The sequence below is a fragment of the Archocentrus centrarchus genome, chromosome 7, assembly GCF_007364275.1.
Source record: "Archocentrus centrarchus isolate MPI-CPG fArcCen1 chromosome 7, fArcCen1, whole genome shotgun sequence".
Lineage (NCBI taxonomy): Eukaryota > Metazoa > Chordata > Actinopteri > Cichliformes > Cichlidae > Archocentrus > Archocentrus centrarchus.
The window spans coordinates 21,455,822-21,471,192 of record NC_044352.1 but is presented as its reverse complement, the minus strand read 5'-3'; positions in this window follow the sequence as shown (position 1 = coordinate 21,471,192).

Here is a 15,371-nt window from a genome sequence, read left to right as displayed (position 1 = left end):
AACAGCATGTGTTCATAAAAAAGAACAAACTGTGTTTTACCCGAAGCTCTGTGGACTGAGGGGCACCGGTTGGATAGAGATAAGAAGCATGACAAGATGAAGAAGTTTTGCAGAAATTAAAAAATCTTTAGAGTTATGTGCATTTGCACAACTATTGGAAATGACTGTGACTAGAATCATGCAATCATGCAAAGAGTTTAATTATTTTTAAATTTAGTCTTACAAATGAGAAATGGTGGGAAAGGTAATGACATATTTCTTTCCAGGTTCTCTAATAATAATATTCACTAATTAATAACTGAAGAAATGTTGTTGGGTCTGCTTCTTCGTTGGAAAGTTGTTTTCAGTGGTTAAGTGTTCATTATCTTGCAAGTGTGTTTTGCTGCTTCCTGTTGCCCTGTGTGATATACAAATTCTCTGGTGTTATCATTTTGTCCCCTCACTGTCTTATGTTTGTATTTTGTAGTGTCACATCACTTTTTGTGATCATTAAGTTTTGTCATGGCATATGCCTCATTCACACACACATTTATACAACTCCTTTTTCTATACTTAAGCACTTTTAACCTAATGTTTACACACTCATACTCTGATTAGTGGCAACTCAGGGTTCAGTATCTTGCCCAATGATAGTTCGGCATGCAGGTGGACGTTCTGATTGGTAGAAGACCCACCCTTCTTCCTGAGTCACAGCCACCCCATAAGGGAAGAGAAGAAATAGTCAAGCATAACCAAAGGAAATAGATTAATTAACCAACCACAGAAAGAACAGAGAAACGTTAAACAGAGAATACTAAAACCATTGCATCCCAGAGAAAATGAGAGTTGTTAATAGACTCCACAATGTGAATATTAAGGTGAAGAGAGCGATTGGTTGTGTACCATCTGGATGCATTTTGCTCTTTTAAATATTTTATGTATTTTTTTCTTTTTCAAACATATCACACTGAAATCGCCCCGATCTATGCAGCCACTGGAGAAAAAAGCCTTCGGTGCATTTCTAGGATGATTTTAAGTTTTTTGTATTGTGGGTTATTGAACTGCATGTGGTGACTGATGCAAGAATTTCCTTTGTTTCTAGTTACTGTCTTTAAAAGTGGGTTGTTTTTGCTTCACTTTAAAATGTAATGTTCATACATGATGAAGATCATCAGGGGATCGCAACTGAAGCCACTGCACCAGTGCAAGAGCCACATGTTTACAACATACAACACAAATGATCTCGCCAACTCCACCGGGAATTAGCACTTTAACAGCCCTCTTTAAATTGATGTTTTATGTCTCTGTGCTCTGGGGTAATGGTTGCCCAGCTGGTTCATTTGCCTGAATGCTGTATTGTGATGACTCTATTCACACAAAGCAGTCACCCGCTAGTAGCTGATAGTTTTCCATACCTGAATAACTCCATTAGTGACACAGCATTGGGGGGGGGGGGGGGGGGGGGGGGGGGGGGGGGGGCTGGAGAAAGATGAGTGACAGATGAGTCAGGATGTGATTCATGAAACACGGTGAGCTCGGTAGAGGAGAACCAGGCAGAGCTGGAAACTGTGAGGGCTTGTCCTATCACCCTTGATTACTCCTTTTTATTGTTTCCTCTTGTTCCTTGCATGATTTTTTCCTCCTTTGTTGAAGGTTGTCATGACAATATTGAGCACAGTTTCCATGGAGAAAGGCTGAGCCTGAGCCATTTCACAGTTGATTCACTGGTGCAACACCGTGGAAAAGAAACCATCTTGACTTATTTTGCCTGGTGGTATAATAAACTTTTCTTTCTTTCTTTATGGCTTTATGGGTATGTAATGCACAGGGTGGCCAATAATGTTATATGAAGGATCTCTCATATTATACATAAATTGTGGGTTGTTATTGAAATATTGTGGCCCACAAATTCTAAAAGCTCTTTGATGATTAAGACCTGTGCAAAGTTAGAAGTGGATCAATTCACTGAACTCACCTTTGCAGACTTTAGAATATGAGACGGTTTGTTTATCATTTGCAACAAGCATTTGCTTTTCTGTTCTGAGTGACAAAATGTTTTCAGACTAGGAAGATAAGACTTTTACCTGTCTCTTCAATTCAGATTGCAAGTGCAGGTTGTAACTATTGTTTAAATTCTTTTAACAAGAAAAGTATCATCTTCTGAAGCAGGATTCAGCAGCACCGAACGCCTGCAACGATGCCATATCAAACACATCAGAATCCTAAGCAGCTGCACCAGACTCAGAGGATTGGAGAAGAGGGAAAACAACAAAAAAAAAAGGGGCTGTGACTGCTATGCAGATGGAGCTTTGGGGCTCTGCTTTCTTTTTTCAACTTTTATTTCAGTACTTTCTAAGTTCAAGCATCATGCCAATTTGAAAATAACTTCAAAAATCTTGGCTTATTTTGCCTGGTGGTATAATAAACTTTTCTTTCTTTCTTTATGGCTTTATGCGTATGTAATGCTCAGGGTGGCCAGTAATATTATATGAAGGATCTTTCATGTTATACATAAATTATGTATCATTATTGAAATATTTCTAAAAGCTCTTTGATGATTAAGACCTGTGCAAAGTTAGAACTGGATCAATTCACTGAACTCACCTTTGCAGACTTTAGAATATGAGACGGTTTGTTTATCTGGGTAGTAAAATATCTGACTAAAATGAAGTAAAAATTTCTCCCTTTTGTTTAATGGGTCTGTATTTTGTGACATCCTCTCACATTGGATTAGTAAGGATTAGATTGAACTGGTAAGCATAGAATCTTGCTAATATTTGCTCAGATATTTCCAGTCAGCAATGGCAATTGACATAAGTGCAGCTAGTGATGCAGAACTGTTGATAAAAAGAGATGATGAGTGCATGAAACATGTGCCAGGCTGTAATAAGCCACAATGATCATTTAAAGGATTATCTATCTTCAGCTGTAATTCCATCAATCCATCCATTCATTTTCTTCCGCTTATCTGATTCAGGGTCTAAGCGGTGAGTGTGTTACAATAGTGACTGTCCTAAACTGAAAAGCTGTAAGAATAAAATGCCAAATAATAAGTAAAACCAGTCTAACCATGTGAGCAGGGATGAAGAAGTAATGACCTGTGAAGAGCAGGAGAGTTATTTCTCAGTCAACTACCCCAAAGGGAGTTCACCCCCATAACAGAAGCATTATGTGTTTGGCAGAAGGCCGGCCTCTTGTAGGTCACTAATGGACAGCATTTCCTGCTCTCCTTTGCCCCTGTGTATGTGTGTGTGTGCGTGTATCTGTGTTAGTGTAAAAAGTAGAAAATAAAATGTCCAGGAATGAAAGAACATTGATATTGGCCTTTGAATCTACAGCTCCATCAGTGCTGACCCTGGTGGACAATAAATCACACTCCCACTCTTGCCACGACTCTTTTTTAACTTTTTAAATTTTTTTTTTTTATCTGCAACCCACACATGCCTCAGACCACCATCTGCACAACCTCTGAACACCCCAGACCTCTGTAATCAGAAACTACATTGCATTTGATTTAAATTGGTACTTGAATTCTAGCTGGCAGTCTGATTAAGGCTCAGCTCAGCTGGAGATGGATGTAATGTGTTGTGACTGGGCAGCAACAGTGATGAAGTTTACTGGATGCCGATTCAAGAGGAAGCCACTAACAGCCATCAGGAAATATGGGAAACAGCAGAGTCAGTCACTAACAGCTCGTGACTGAAATAATAAAAAGTTGAATCAGTGCGGTTTTATTGCTGTTGTTAAGTATGCATCCTCATGCTTCCACTCATATTGTAGACGTTATAAAATAAAATGTGTCACTTCTTTCTTTGCAAAAGGATGTAAATGAATAAATAATTGTTGTTTTGTATTTTCTCCAAGGCTCAAATTTGTGCATTTGCATCTTCATAAGTGATCAAGTCTCAGCCTGTGAGTCATTGGGCCAGGGCCAGGGCCCAAGGCCTGGGCATTCATTATAATCCCATCAAGCATCATATTGTTTTGAAAAACAAAAACAAAAAAATAAATGGAGGATAATGGAGGTGCCATGTTTCAGTTTTACAGGCACTGGCTGCTCGTTGCACAGCATTAGTTTAATATCTGGAACACACAAATGAGAGTGGTATGCAGTATGTGTTTCAACCTCCTGAGGCCTGAGCTCCTGTTTGTGATGCAATTTTAATTTCTCCTAGATATTTGTGATTACATGGACCTTATATCTATATAAACAAAGCTTTCTCTTCAAAAGGGAAGTTGTATTTTGTTACGTAGTTGTTACGTACTTTTGTAAAAAAAAAGACAACAAATAACAAATGGCATAACACAACAAAGTCAACATGGCTTAACAAAGTATAAAACACTATTGACCAGAATGAAGTTTAAGGTGCAGCAAAATCACAATGTAATGTACCCAAATGTAGACGCAGGATCTTATAGGAGATTAATGTAACTCTCAGGAAGCATTTAAATAAGCAGTTATTAAAAAACAGAATATTCCTTTAACAGATATTTAGATTATTATAAAATGTAATGTTCAATTTTACATATTAATGAATCTCTATATAAAGTACAAAAAAGCATGCACAGGTATTTGTGACATGAGGAACTAATACGTAATCTGAACCATGTGCACTGAGCCTTTCACCCCTCAGGTTTCCTGATAATCAAATATGGTGGTCATGTTCCTGCCCTGGAAGAGGATGGTGTCTCAACAATGTACCTTCAACAAATGGCTTGATTGGCTTTGTGCCAACTGGTTAAAAAAAAAACACCCTGATTATTCTTAATGCTTTTCTGGGAAGCATTAAGAACAATCCAACAGCTAGACCCTGTCTAGCTGTTGGATTGTTCTTGTAAACAAATTGACAATAGCTGATTTCCAAGAAGGTTCTGCTTTTTGTGACTCTAGAGTCATCTAAGCCAAGGCAAGTTTCTAAAAGTTTGATTTAAGTGTTTGCTGGGCAGCATGAAGCTCTATGTTACCAATTAGTAAATTCATGTCACCGGAGGTGAATTTCCTCTCAGTGAGGAGGGATGTCTTCTGTAAGAGCCTGACCATTATGTCTAAAGACGGGGGGGGAATAACACTGCCATTAGTATGTGCATTTGCTTCTCAGTTATGCCCTCTTAAGTCTTTGAAATACTGGATCCATTTAGATATGTTCTCATGCACACACTTCCTGATTCTCTGAAAGGAAATAATTAAACAAAGGGATAACAGAAGTGAATGCTTGGAGTTTATGAATATTTATCACTATTTTTTCACATATTGCAAAGTCAAAACACTTTACAGTAACACTGCATTTGAAACTTTCACTCTTAAAGTACTTTATTAGGAATGCATAATGAAGCTTTTATTGTCTTCAGTGAGGAGTTAGAAAATGAGAACACACACTCTTTCTCTAGCAGTGCTCTAATCAGTGCCCACTGTTCTCCAGCTGTCATTAAAGACGGGGTATTTCAGAGCTGCACTCCAACACAATGGCTGAATTGGTGCAATTATCCTTCTTGACTGGGCCATAACCCATTAAATGCCTAATGCATTAGTGATAAGCTCCTACCCACACCCCACCCACTCCCAGGTAGGTAGAGAATTGTTAAGTCGCCGATGTCACCCATTAATGATCTGCTGTGCTACCTTCCTTCAAATTCTTACATTCATACAATATGAATTTGTTAAAGACCTGTATTGTTGTTTATTTACTAATTGCGGTTCTGTCAGGTATCCTTCTTTGATTGTGCCTGTGTGGATTATGTGACTTGAAGCTGTGACTGAAGAAACCCAGGGGATTTGGATGCTCACATTATTATCATGTTCTATGTTCATTGCTCAGCAGACCACAAAGAACAGCTGAGGCTGATTGGTTTTCAGGTATTTAAACCAAAGCATCTGAGAAATTATAATTTTAATCCACTGCTTGTGCCAAATGAAAGGTCAGAGGACTACCAAAACATTCTAGTTTGAAGTATTGTGAAAGTTTGCAACAAAAAACTAAGTTGAATGAATATGTTTAATGTGTATGTTCCTACAAGACTGCTCAGAGAAGTCCTACCATTAATTAATCTTGCAATCATAAATATGATCAATCTGTCTCTATTAATGGTCTACATATGACAGGCTTTTAAAGTGGCAGGAGTTAAACCATTACTTTAAAAGCCATCACTCGACCCAGCTCTTTTATCTAATTATAGGCCAATCTCCAACCTTCCTTTAATCTCAAAAATTCTTGAAATAGTAGTTGTGAAAAAAGCTAACTGATCATCTGCAGAGGAATTGTTAGCATTAGTGAAGGTTACAATGATGATACAATGATATTCTTATGGTCACTGACAGTGGACTCATCTCTGTGCTTGTCCTCCTAGACCTCAATGCACTGTTTGATACTGTTGACCATAATATTGTCATGTCCTGGATCTGGGACCCAGTGTTTTTGAGTTTTGTAGGATATTTAGGGGTTTTCTAGTGTTTATGTTTTTGTATTCTGTCTTGTCTCTGTGTGTTACTCTTCTGGCCTGGCGTCACGTTTGTTCTCTTAGTCCTGGTCTCAGTGTCAGTCTCTTCTGGTTTCAGGTGACCCTGAACCATCTCTTAGTTATGCTGCAATAGGGCTAGGCTGCAGGGCTTTCCCATGATGCACTGAGTGTTTCTTCTTTACTCACCTCTTTTCACTCTTTATGTGTTTATACACCACTATGGATTTAATAATTAGTTATTATTTGTCTGGCTGTCTTCTATAGTGTGTCTTTTGTCTTGTCTCCCTCCCATCACCCCCAACCAGTCACGGCAGATGCCTGCATCTCTCAGAGCCTGGTTCTGCTAGAAGCTTTTTCCTGTTAAAAGGGAGTTTTTCTTTTCCATTGTCACCAAGCGCTTGCTCATAGGGGATGACATCTCTCTGACATGGGGGTTATCTGATTGTTGGCATTTTCTCTGTATTTTCATAGGGTCTTTAGCACCTTGAGACGACTGTTGTTGTGATTTTGTGCTATATAAATAAAACTGAATTGAATCGAATTGTAGAGAAAATCAAAAAAGACAATTGCTTACCTTTCCTTCACTGAGCTGTAACTTGTTGGGTTTTTTTTGTTAATTATTGACTAAACTTGTGGGAATTGGGGTTTGGGTTCTTGATAGGAGTGTGTGAGAAAATGTTTAGGAACTACAGTATTAAGCGAAGATACCCTTAACTCCATAAGGACATCATATGCAGGTTAACTTGCTCCATAATTCTTATTGATGCTTGGTGATTTTCTTCTCTTCATTCACACCAATGTGCCTGGAGAGAGACAGCAGTCAGATTTAGCATAGACTTGAAACCATAGCAATAAATTTCATAGAAGTAGCTTAAATAAAAGCAGTGATGGATGCAACAGATAAATCTGACTCCTCAATCATGGGAAGACTCACAAAAAGAAACCACAATACTGCATAATAAAAGAGTTTATGATCTGTTACAGAAAAGGAAAACATATATCTTTATGAAAGACTTATTTTACTACATTAGTCAATGGTTAACCACAGTTTTATCTCCAATTTCTTCAAGTAAAATGCAGTTTCATACATTTTGATTAGCAAACTTGACATAAAGATATATTATATAAATATATGAATGAAGATATGTCTTCCTATACATGACTGTGAGCTCTGCCAAACCAATTTTAAAAAAGGTATTTTCAATTATGATGCCTGATTAAGATCAGTATTAAAACTTTAACTTACAAAACTGGAGAAGAAACTTATAGAATGACATGATCCACACTCATTTTTGAACATCCGGTCTCCGGCTGTCAGAACTCTATCTGGAAACCACATTGAGGTTTCCATCTGTTCATGGGTCTGTGGATGATTAATATTTTACTTTTTTTTTTTTTAACAAACCCACCCTTATAAATCCCGTATATCACAGGCTATGTTCTCATGAAACATGTAAAATTATGCAAATCTGCAGCCACAACAAAGCACTGAGTATTGGGTTTAAATATTTCATTCAGTGTAAACATGAAAGTCTTTCAGAGAAAAACAAACAGATGCATGAAGACAAAATAAAAGAAGTCAAGTGTTTTCTCTTACATTTGTTACGTGCTCCGTGTCACATGGTAAATGTCAGATTTTTGCTAACTCAGCACTTTCGCTGGTCAACCATGTTCCTGGTCCACCTAATCTGCGATGTGATGTGTTCCCTGAACCTCAATCATTTCGATCTGCAGCTCTGGCTAACCAGCATGTCAATTGCCTGGTAGAGAGGCAACTGAAGAGTGTTTGCATGAGGCCTCCTGACAATCCCCATTGTTGTCCTGTTGCCCTGGCTCAAAAACCTGCTGGTGGTCCCGTGGGACCTTACTTTGGCAACATTGGGCAAACATCTTTTAGTGTTTTGGGCCCACTGAGAAGCTATTGGCCAATCCCACATGCTATGCCTAATCGCTACTTTGGTGTTGGATGAGGGTATTTTTAGAATGACATGGCCTCCTGACAACTTGTGTTTGAACATTTGACTTAGGGTGTGTGGGTGTGTGTGACCCTTTATAACAAACCACTGATTTGTATTTATGGGAGGGGGTGTTACGGCCCTAGCCGGGCCTGCTGTGGTTTCCTGACCCACTGGCTGTGGCTTGCTCTCTCCAGCCTTGGGTGCCACCCCCTTTTGGAACAGCTGACCCAACTCAGCAATCAAGCTGGGCTACTTAAGGCTGGAGAGAGAAGAGATCCAGGCCGGTAACTGCCAGAGACTGTCTTTGTGGCACAACTTGTGAACTGTGTGTGTTGTTGCAGCTGCTTTCTCCTGCTCAGTGGAGAGGAAGGTGGTGTTTTGTTTTTGTGCGTGAGGCCTTAGGTGGTTGTTTTACGTTTGCTGAATAACTCCTGTGTTTTCTTTTCCTTTGTTTGAAGGTGATAGCGGCGTGTCTGTCTCTTTTTGTTATAATCTTAATAAAAATCTTTTATTTTACCAATTTTGCTCATGTCTCCTTTTGTCAACCCGGTCACTTTTTGTTACTTCCCCCGAACCCCCTAGACTTTTTAGGGGGAACGTAACACATTAACTTGGTGCAATTAAAGCAAAGAAAAACTATCTGTGCAGTGACCCATGCTTTAAAGGAACTGCTCTCCAGAGACACTGAAAAATCATCATATGTAGAGATGATTCTAAATAGGGCCCATATTTTTCTGAATAAAAACTGTCAATGAATGTCAAAACATGGCTCAGTTATAGGGCTTCGGACTTTTTCTTTTCTTGTGCAAATTGTTGAGAATGAGAAAACATACAGTTACCAGCCACTTTATTAGTTAGCCCTTGTTAATATCAGGTTGGACCCCTTTTGCCTTCAAAACTGTCTTAATTCCTCGTGGCACACATTCGACAATGTGCTGGAAACATTCCTCAGAGACGTTGGTCCGTATTGACATGAGAGAATCGGTGCAGATTTGTTTGCTGCACATCCATGATGTGAATCTCCCATTCCACCACATCCCAAAGGTGCTCTAATGGACTGAGATTTGGTTACTGTGGAGGTCATTTGATTACAGTGAACTCGTTGTTGTGTTTAAGAAACCAGTTTGAGATGATTTGAGCTTTGTGATATGCTGTGTTATCCTGCTGGAAACAACCATCAGAAGATGGGTACACTTTGGTCATGAAGGGACGGACATGGTCAGCAACAATACTCAGGTAGGCTGTGGTGTTTAAACGATGCTCATCTGGTACTAAGGGGCCCAAAGTGTGCCCAAATAATATCCTCTACATCGTTAGACCACAAGAAGCAGCCTGAACTGTTGATACAAGGCATGGATGGATCCACCATCTGAATGTTGCAACAGAAATCAAGACTCATCAGACCAGGCAGCAAATTTCCAGTCTTCTATTGTAAATTTTGATCCAATTATGTGAATTGGAGCTTAGCTTTCCTCTTCTTAGTTGACAGTAGTGCAGGGGTGTCCAGTCTTTTATACTTGTCACCCCATGCAAAGTTGATAAACCAAACATATGTGAATAATCAAAATGTTAAACATTTTGAATAATATATATAGTCTGGATCACAGGTTTCCATTAATGATTTTTCATTTATTCTGTTGCTTTACAGGTCTTTTCACAGTTGGCAGCCTCACATTCCTTCTTACTCGGGATGGTGAGTCCCTCTTCACAACCCTGTATAAAGATGGGGAAATATAAGGGGGAAAGAGGAAGAGTGTTGCACTCAGTGGGAGCAGTGAAACTGTGCTTTGGACTGAAGGATGGCAGGCAGGTCAGGAGTAAGTTTGGTGGTTGAGATGCAGAAGACATCACAGAGATGCTTGTCGGTCATTTTGGTTTTCAGTCTGCTTTTGTTCAGAGTTAATAGTGAAAATGTTTGCTCACATATGTATGTGGATCCAAACAGACATCATTCTTTTTGCATGGCGTCTTATCAGAGGAAACTTGTCCTTTTCCACACTCCGATAGAAGTCGGGTAGGGACAAAAGCTGATGTTGATTTTTCAGAGAATCATCACGCTGCATATCGATAAGTTCTAAATGCAGACTCTTTTCCACTTCCTCTGCATCAGGAAGGGAGTCGAGAACAGCTTCTTTCTCAATATTAGAGAAATCTTGGAAGGGCTGATTAAATTCTGTCGCAAGAGATGTGATAACGGGCAAATATTTCCCTTTCTTAAGAGAGAGATTGGCCTTTGGAAAAGCATTTTTGATTTTGGACAGTGTGGAGAAGTGCTCAAAATTGAAGTTGCGTAACTGTGTCTCAAAGAGACGAAGTTTTACACAGAATGCTTTAATCTGCATATAATGTTGTTGTACAAGCTGGTCTTTGCCTGGTAGGCTCTTGCTCAGTGAGTTAAGATGATCAGTAAGATCAACTAAAAATGCTCCATCCGTTTTAACTCCACACAACTTGTCCCATTTAAGTCCCATGTTGTCAGCTGCATCTGATACCGCTTCAAAAATGTCCTTACCCATGGTTGTGCCCTTTAGACTTCTAAGATCAAGCAGCTCCTCTGTGATGCAAAAATTATCATCGACTCCCTGCAAAAAAATTACAGCTGTGTGGTGTTTGTGGTATCTGTGCTCTCATCACATGTTATCAAGTAAAAATCAAAAGACAAGTCTTCCATTCGCAGCACAACTGTGTTTCTGGACATGCTCATGCTGCTGAATTCCTGCAGTTTTTCTGGGCACATCATTCCTGCAACTTTATTGACACTGTTTTATGAAGTCCCCTTTCCTGTGTCCTGCAATGAGTTGAGCTATCTTGTAGCTATTGTGGCATTTTCTTGTGCCTTACTAGCACGGAAAAAATACTGTTGCTGAGCTAGCAGGCTAGCTGCCATTTGCTTAACTTTAAGTTCTCATTCGGTACTAGTGTAGGATGCGTAGGTCTGATGTTTGGTTTCATAGTGTCGTCATAAATTATACTCTTTCATCACTGCCACAGTTTCAGAACAAATCAAACAGACACACTTCCCTTCCACTTCTATAAAAAAGTATTCATTTTCCCACCGTGTCTGAAATTTTCTGCATTCACTCGCTATCTTACATTTCTTTGTATTCACCATGTTTGGACAGCCCTGACATTTTTTTTTTTGGATCAATCTTGTTTTGTTGAGAAACTGCGTTGTTCAAGGTGGTAGCGCAGAAGTGCAGTGCAGTCAAGCACAAGTTTCATGCTTGGGTCATGTTCTATTATGTATTATAATTTGCTGCGGGCCCATTAAAAAATGGATGGCAGTCTGCAATTGGCCCGCGGGCCGTACTTTGGGCACCCCTGCAGTAGTGACAACCAGTGCTGTCATCTGCTGCTGTATCTGATTTGCTTCAAGGTTCGACGTGTTGTGCATTAAAGATGCTCTTCCTCATACCTTGTTTGTAACCAGTAGTTATTTGAGCAACTATTGCCTTCCTATCAGCTCGAAGCAGTCTGGCCATTCTCTTCTTCTTGAAGTTTGAACTTAAGCAGGTCATCTTGACTCATTGTATATTTGCTTTAATGCTTTAATGCATAGCCGAACAGGTGTAATAACAAAGTGGCTGATGAGTGTATAAAAATCACTATCCCTATCACTAAAAGTTATTTGATTTGCCAGTTCCTGAAATTGCTTGTGTAATGCTAGCTAACATAAGTCATAGAACAACCAAGCCAGACAATATCAGAAGAGCCCCCTTTTAGTCATTTAAGCAATATTACTTGTGTAACAAATGTTGGATATATAAGCTTGTGCCTATAATTATGTAGCTCACTTAACCTAAAAGTCTGTATTTCAGGTCTGTATCACTGTTTCTTACATCAGGAAAGTTGCCTACTGCTACTATTACTTTTACGAAGAAGCCCAGAGGTTTATTTTCTTCATTACACTTTCAAGACTGTATTTGTGGAGTTGCTTCATTACACTTTTTTTTTTCCCCCTACTGATTCATTCAAGGTTTTACTTGTCATGGTTAAAAAGCATGTGATCTTGTGATATTTAAAAATAAATCTAAATTGTAAACACACTTTAAATGACCAGTTTCCTCAGCTTCACAACACCTGTTTCCCAAATAAAACAAACTTCCATAGTAAGAAAAGATGGATGAAGAGGGATCAGTGTTCGTTTATGGGCTTGTTTGTTTATACTATTGCCTCTGATGGATCCTGGTACCTCTACACTCCCTCTCTTGCTTCCTGGTACTTTTGAAAGAATCTTCCTGTTTACCTCTAACCTTTCAACCCCACAGATACAGATCGCTTTTATGTGAAGATGAATGTGAACTTAATTGCTAAAAAAAGAAACCACATCTGAGTATTTTCTGTGTAGTGGAGCGTTGTTTTGTTTTTAACTTCCTATGTTCACATGGTAGGTAAAAAGGTTTCTATATCTATACACATCACAGCTTTTGCAGGACAGGCTGCCTTGCTTTGCTACAATGCTGTTGTTGAAAACACAGTCCTCTCTTGATTGTGCATCTAGAGATATTTCTGGGTCCTGTGCAAAGGTAAACATGAACTCTCTTCACAGTTGGCGCTGATGGTGCACTTATTAAGGAACACTGGTTGTCAGTGGGTATCCAGGTCTCAAACGTCTAATTGGGATCCAAGAGGAGAAAGTGCATCTTGGTTCAGTGAGGAATGAGTTCGCACTGACATAATTGCCGCTGCCCACTGTTTTTTCTGCAAGATGTGTTGAGGGACCATTTGCAAGATCTTGCATTAACATTTCTTCATACTTCCAGTGTTTCTTTTGCAGCCTTCTCCCTTCCCACATGTCTGTGTTTATCTAATAAAAATGTTTGTTCTGATGCACATTAAATTTGGGTGTTTCTTAAACTTCTTCCTTTGCTTCCTGCTTCCCTTCTATCTGCGTCAGATAAATGACCTCTCCAACTCTCCCAGCAATGCATGAAGCCTCGTACGCAACTCATCCAAAAGGAAAAAACAAACAGAGCGGAAACAGCTGCCACTTGTGACCTGCTCTACCTGTTTCTTTGTGTCCAAATAATCTCACAGCTAATTATGACTGTTATTCATATCCCCCCAACAGTTTACCCGCTCATTTTTGCATATAGTAACATGATGAATTGGCTGGCTAAGTATAAATTTAGACATCATTTTTAAGTACTGCTGTAAAGCAATTTGCTTGGTAAACATCAATTAAGACTTTATAATTCTCTGAACTTCAAACCTGTGCCTGAAATTGATTTCCTGACTTTGTAACACTGTATTTATTTCTCTCTTATATTAAAGGGCGATTCTGTTGATTTCCTACATAAAAGTATCTTTTCTGGTCTTGAGGAAGGCCATGTAAAAAAATAGATGTTTGAAAATGAAAAAAAATCGAGAGGTATGGCCTTAGAAAGAAGTGAACTCTGTAACCCACTCCTAGTCTCTGTATGAGGCTACATTTACTACATGTTTGTTGACACAGAACTGTAGGTAGTTGAATTTCAAGTGCAAGGAAGATAATTTCAGGAAATAAAAGACCTCATTCTGCAGCATCAGCATCATCTCTGCCTTCAAACCCCCCCCCCCCCCCAAACTGTCAATCATGTATTTGGCTTAAAAGATAAAGGTAGAACTTTCCAAAAGTCCTCAGTCGGTGTTGTCTTGGCTCAGAGCTAGCTGTACCCGTCAGCTAAATATGATGAAATTACACTTGCTAGTTAAATTAAAAAAAATAAGGCATAGAACAAATTATTCCCAACACAAATGTATGAAAACAAGACGACAACTTTGCAGGACAGCTGCATTCAGTATTTTGAAGTGTTTCGTTCAGAGTGAGTGATACTTTGCATTCTCATTACAGTCACATTAGTTAGAAAGTCAAATTTTGGAGCCATTTTTTTGGCTGGAGTCTACAGTTTTCAAAACCATACCCTGTATTTAAAAGATGGACTTAAACATCATGACATCAGTCATTGGTTTTTGGACCACTTTAAAGTCTGAAGTCACTGTATTGAATGAAAGGCTGGAGTAATAAGTCATTAGCTAACTAGCAAAGCTTGGCTAGGTTAATCCATAACCTATGGGAGTGTCACATGGACACAGATCATTAGGCATATAATAACTAACATACAAATACAACCCTAGAAGTTCACTCAGCAAAGCCAGCGCACGACGTCAAGCATGGCGCGGGCTAGATCCCTGCAGTGAGAAAAAAAGCCACTCGCAAAGGAGACCCAACTGTGGTTTATACCAGGATGTTTATTTCTGCTGTGAAGCTGGACATTTGAACATGACTGTCTGTGAGGTCTTTCTTTTTTTTTGAGCCAGCCTGTAGTAGTAACCACTCAAAAGAGCTGCAGTTTCTGGCACAGATTTTCATTGACTTAACCCTCTGAAATCCAAGTCATCGCTGGTGATAACCCGACCCTAACTCTGTAGGTTGAAGAAAGGAAAAACTGTAAATTTTTTTGGATGTAAGGATGATTATTTTCTTTATTCCCTGATTGCCAAATCTTGGGACAACAATTTTAAAATAACAAAAATTATATAATAGGATTGAATAGGATTGGTGTAAGGGTATGGAGTCACATTGTGATGTATAAACAACCAAAAATATTTTGCGTGAAGCATCTTTATGGCTTTAACACTCAATGCCTCATTGCAGCAACAAATCAAAAGTTGTGAACCATTTTTAGATACTATTACGAAAAAAAAAAGAGTGTGTAAACATAGATTCTAATAATACATGTAGTCTAGCCAACACAGTGCTTCTAAGCTAGAGGTTTTTTCTAAACAAAAGTGGGTGGATGTTAAGAGGGTAAATTGGACCACATTCAAAGAAAGTAAGAAAAAACAACTCCATCGGATGAAATCACTGTCTGTGTGGCCTTCTTTACTGACAGTGCTGCTAAAGCTCAGTGTTGTTTGCAGTGCAACTAGCTGGTCAAACACTAATGAGCTGTCATGGTTCCTGGGCCAGTCCTCTTAACAGGCCTTGCACAGGAC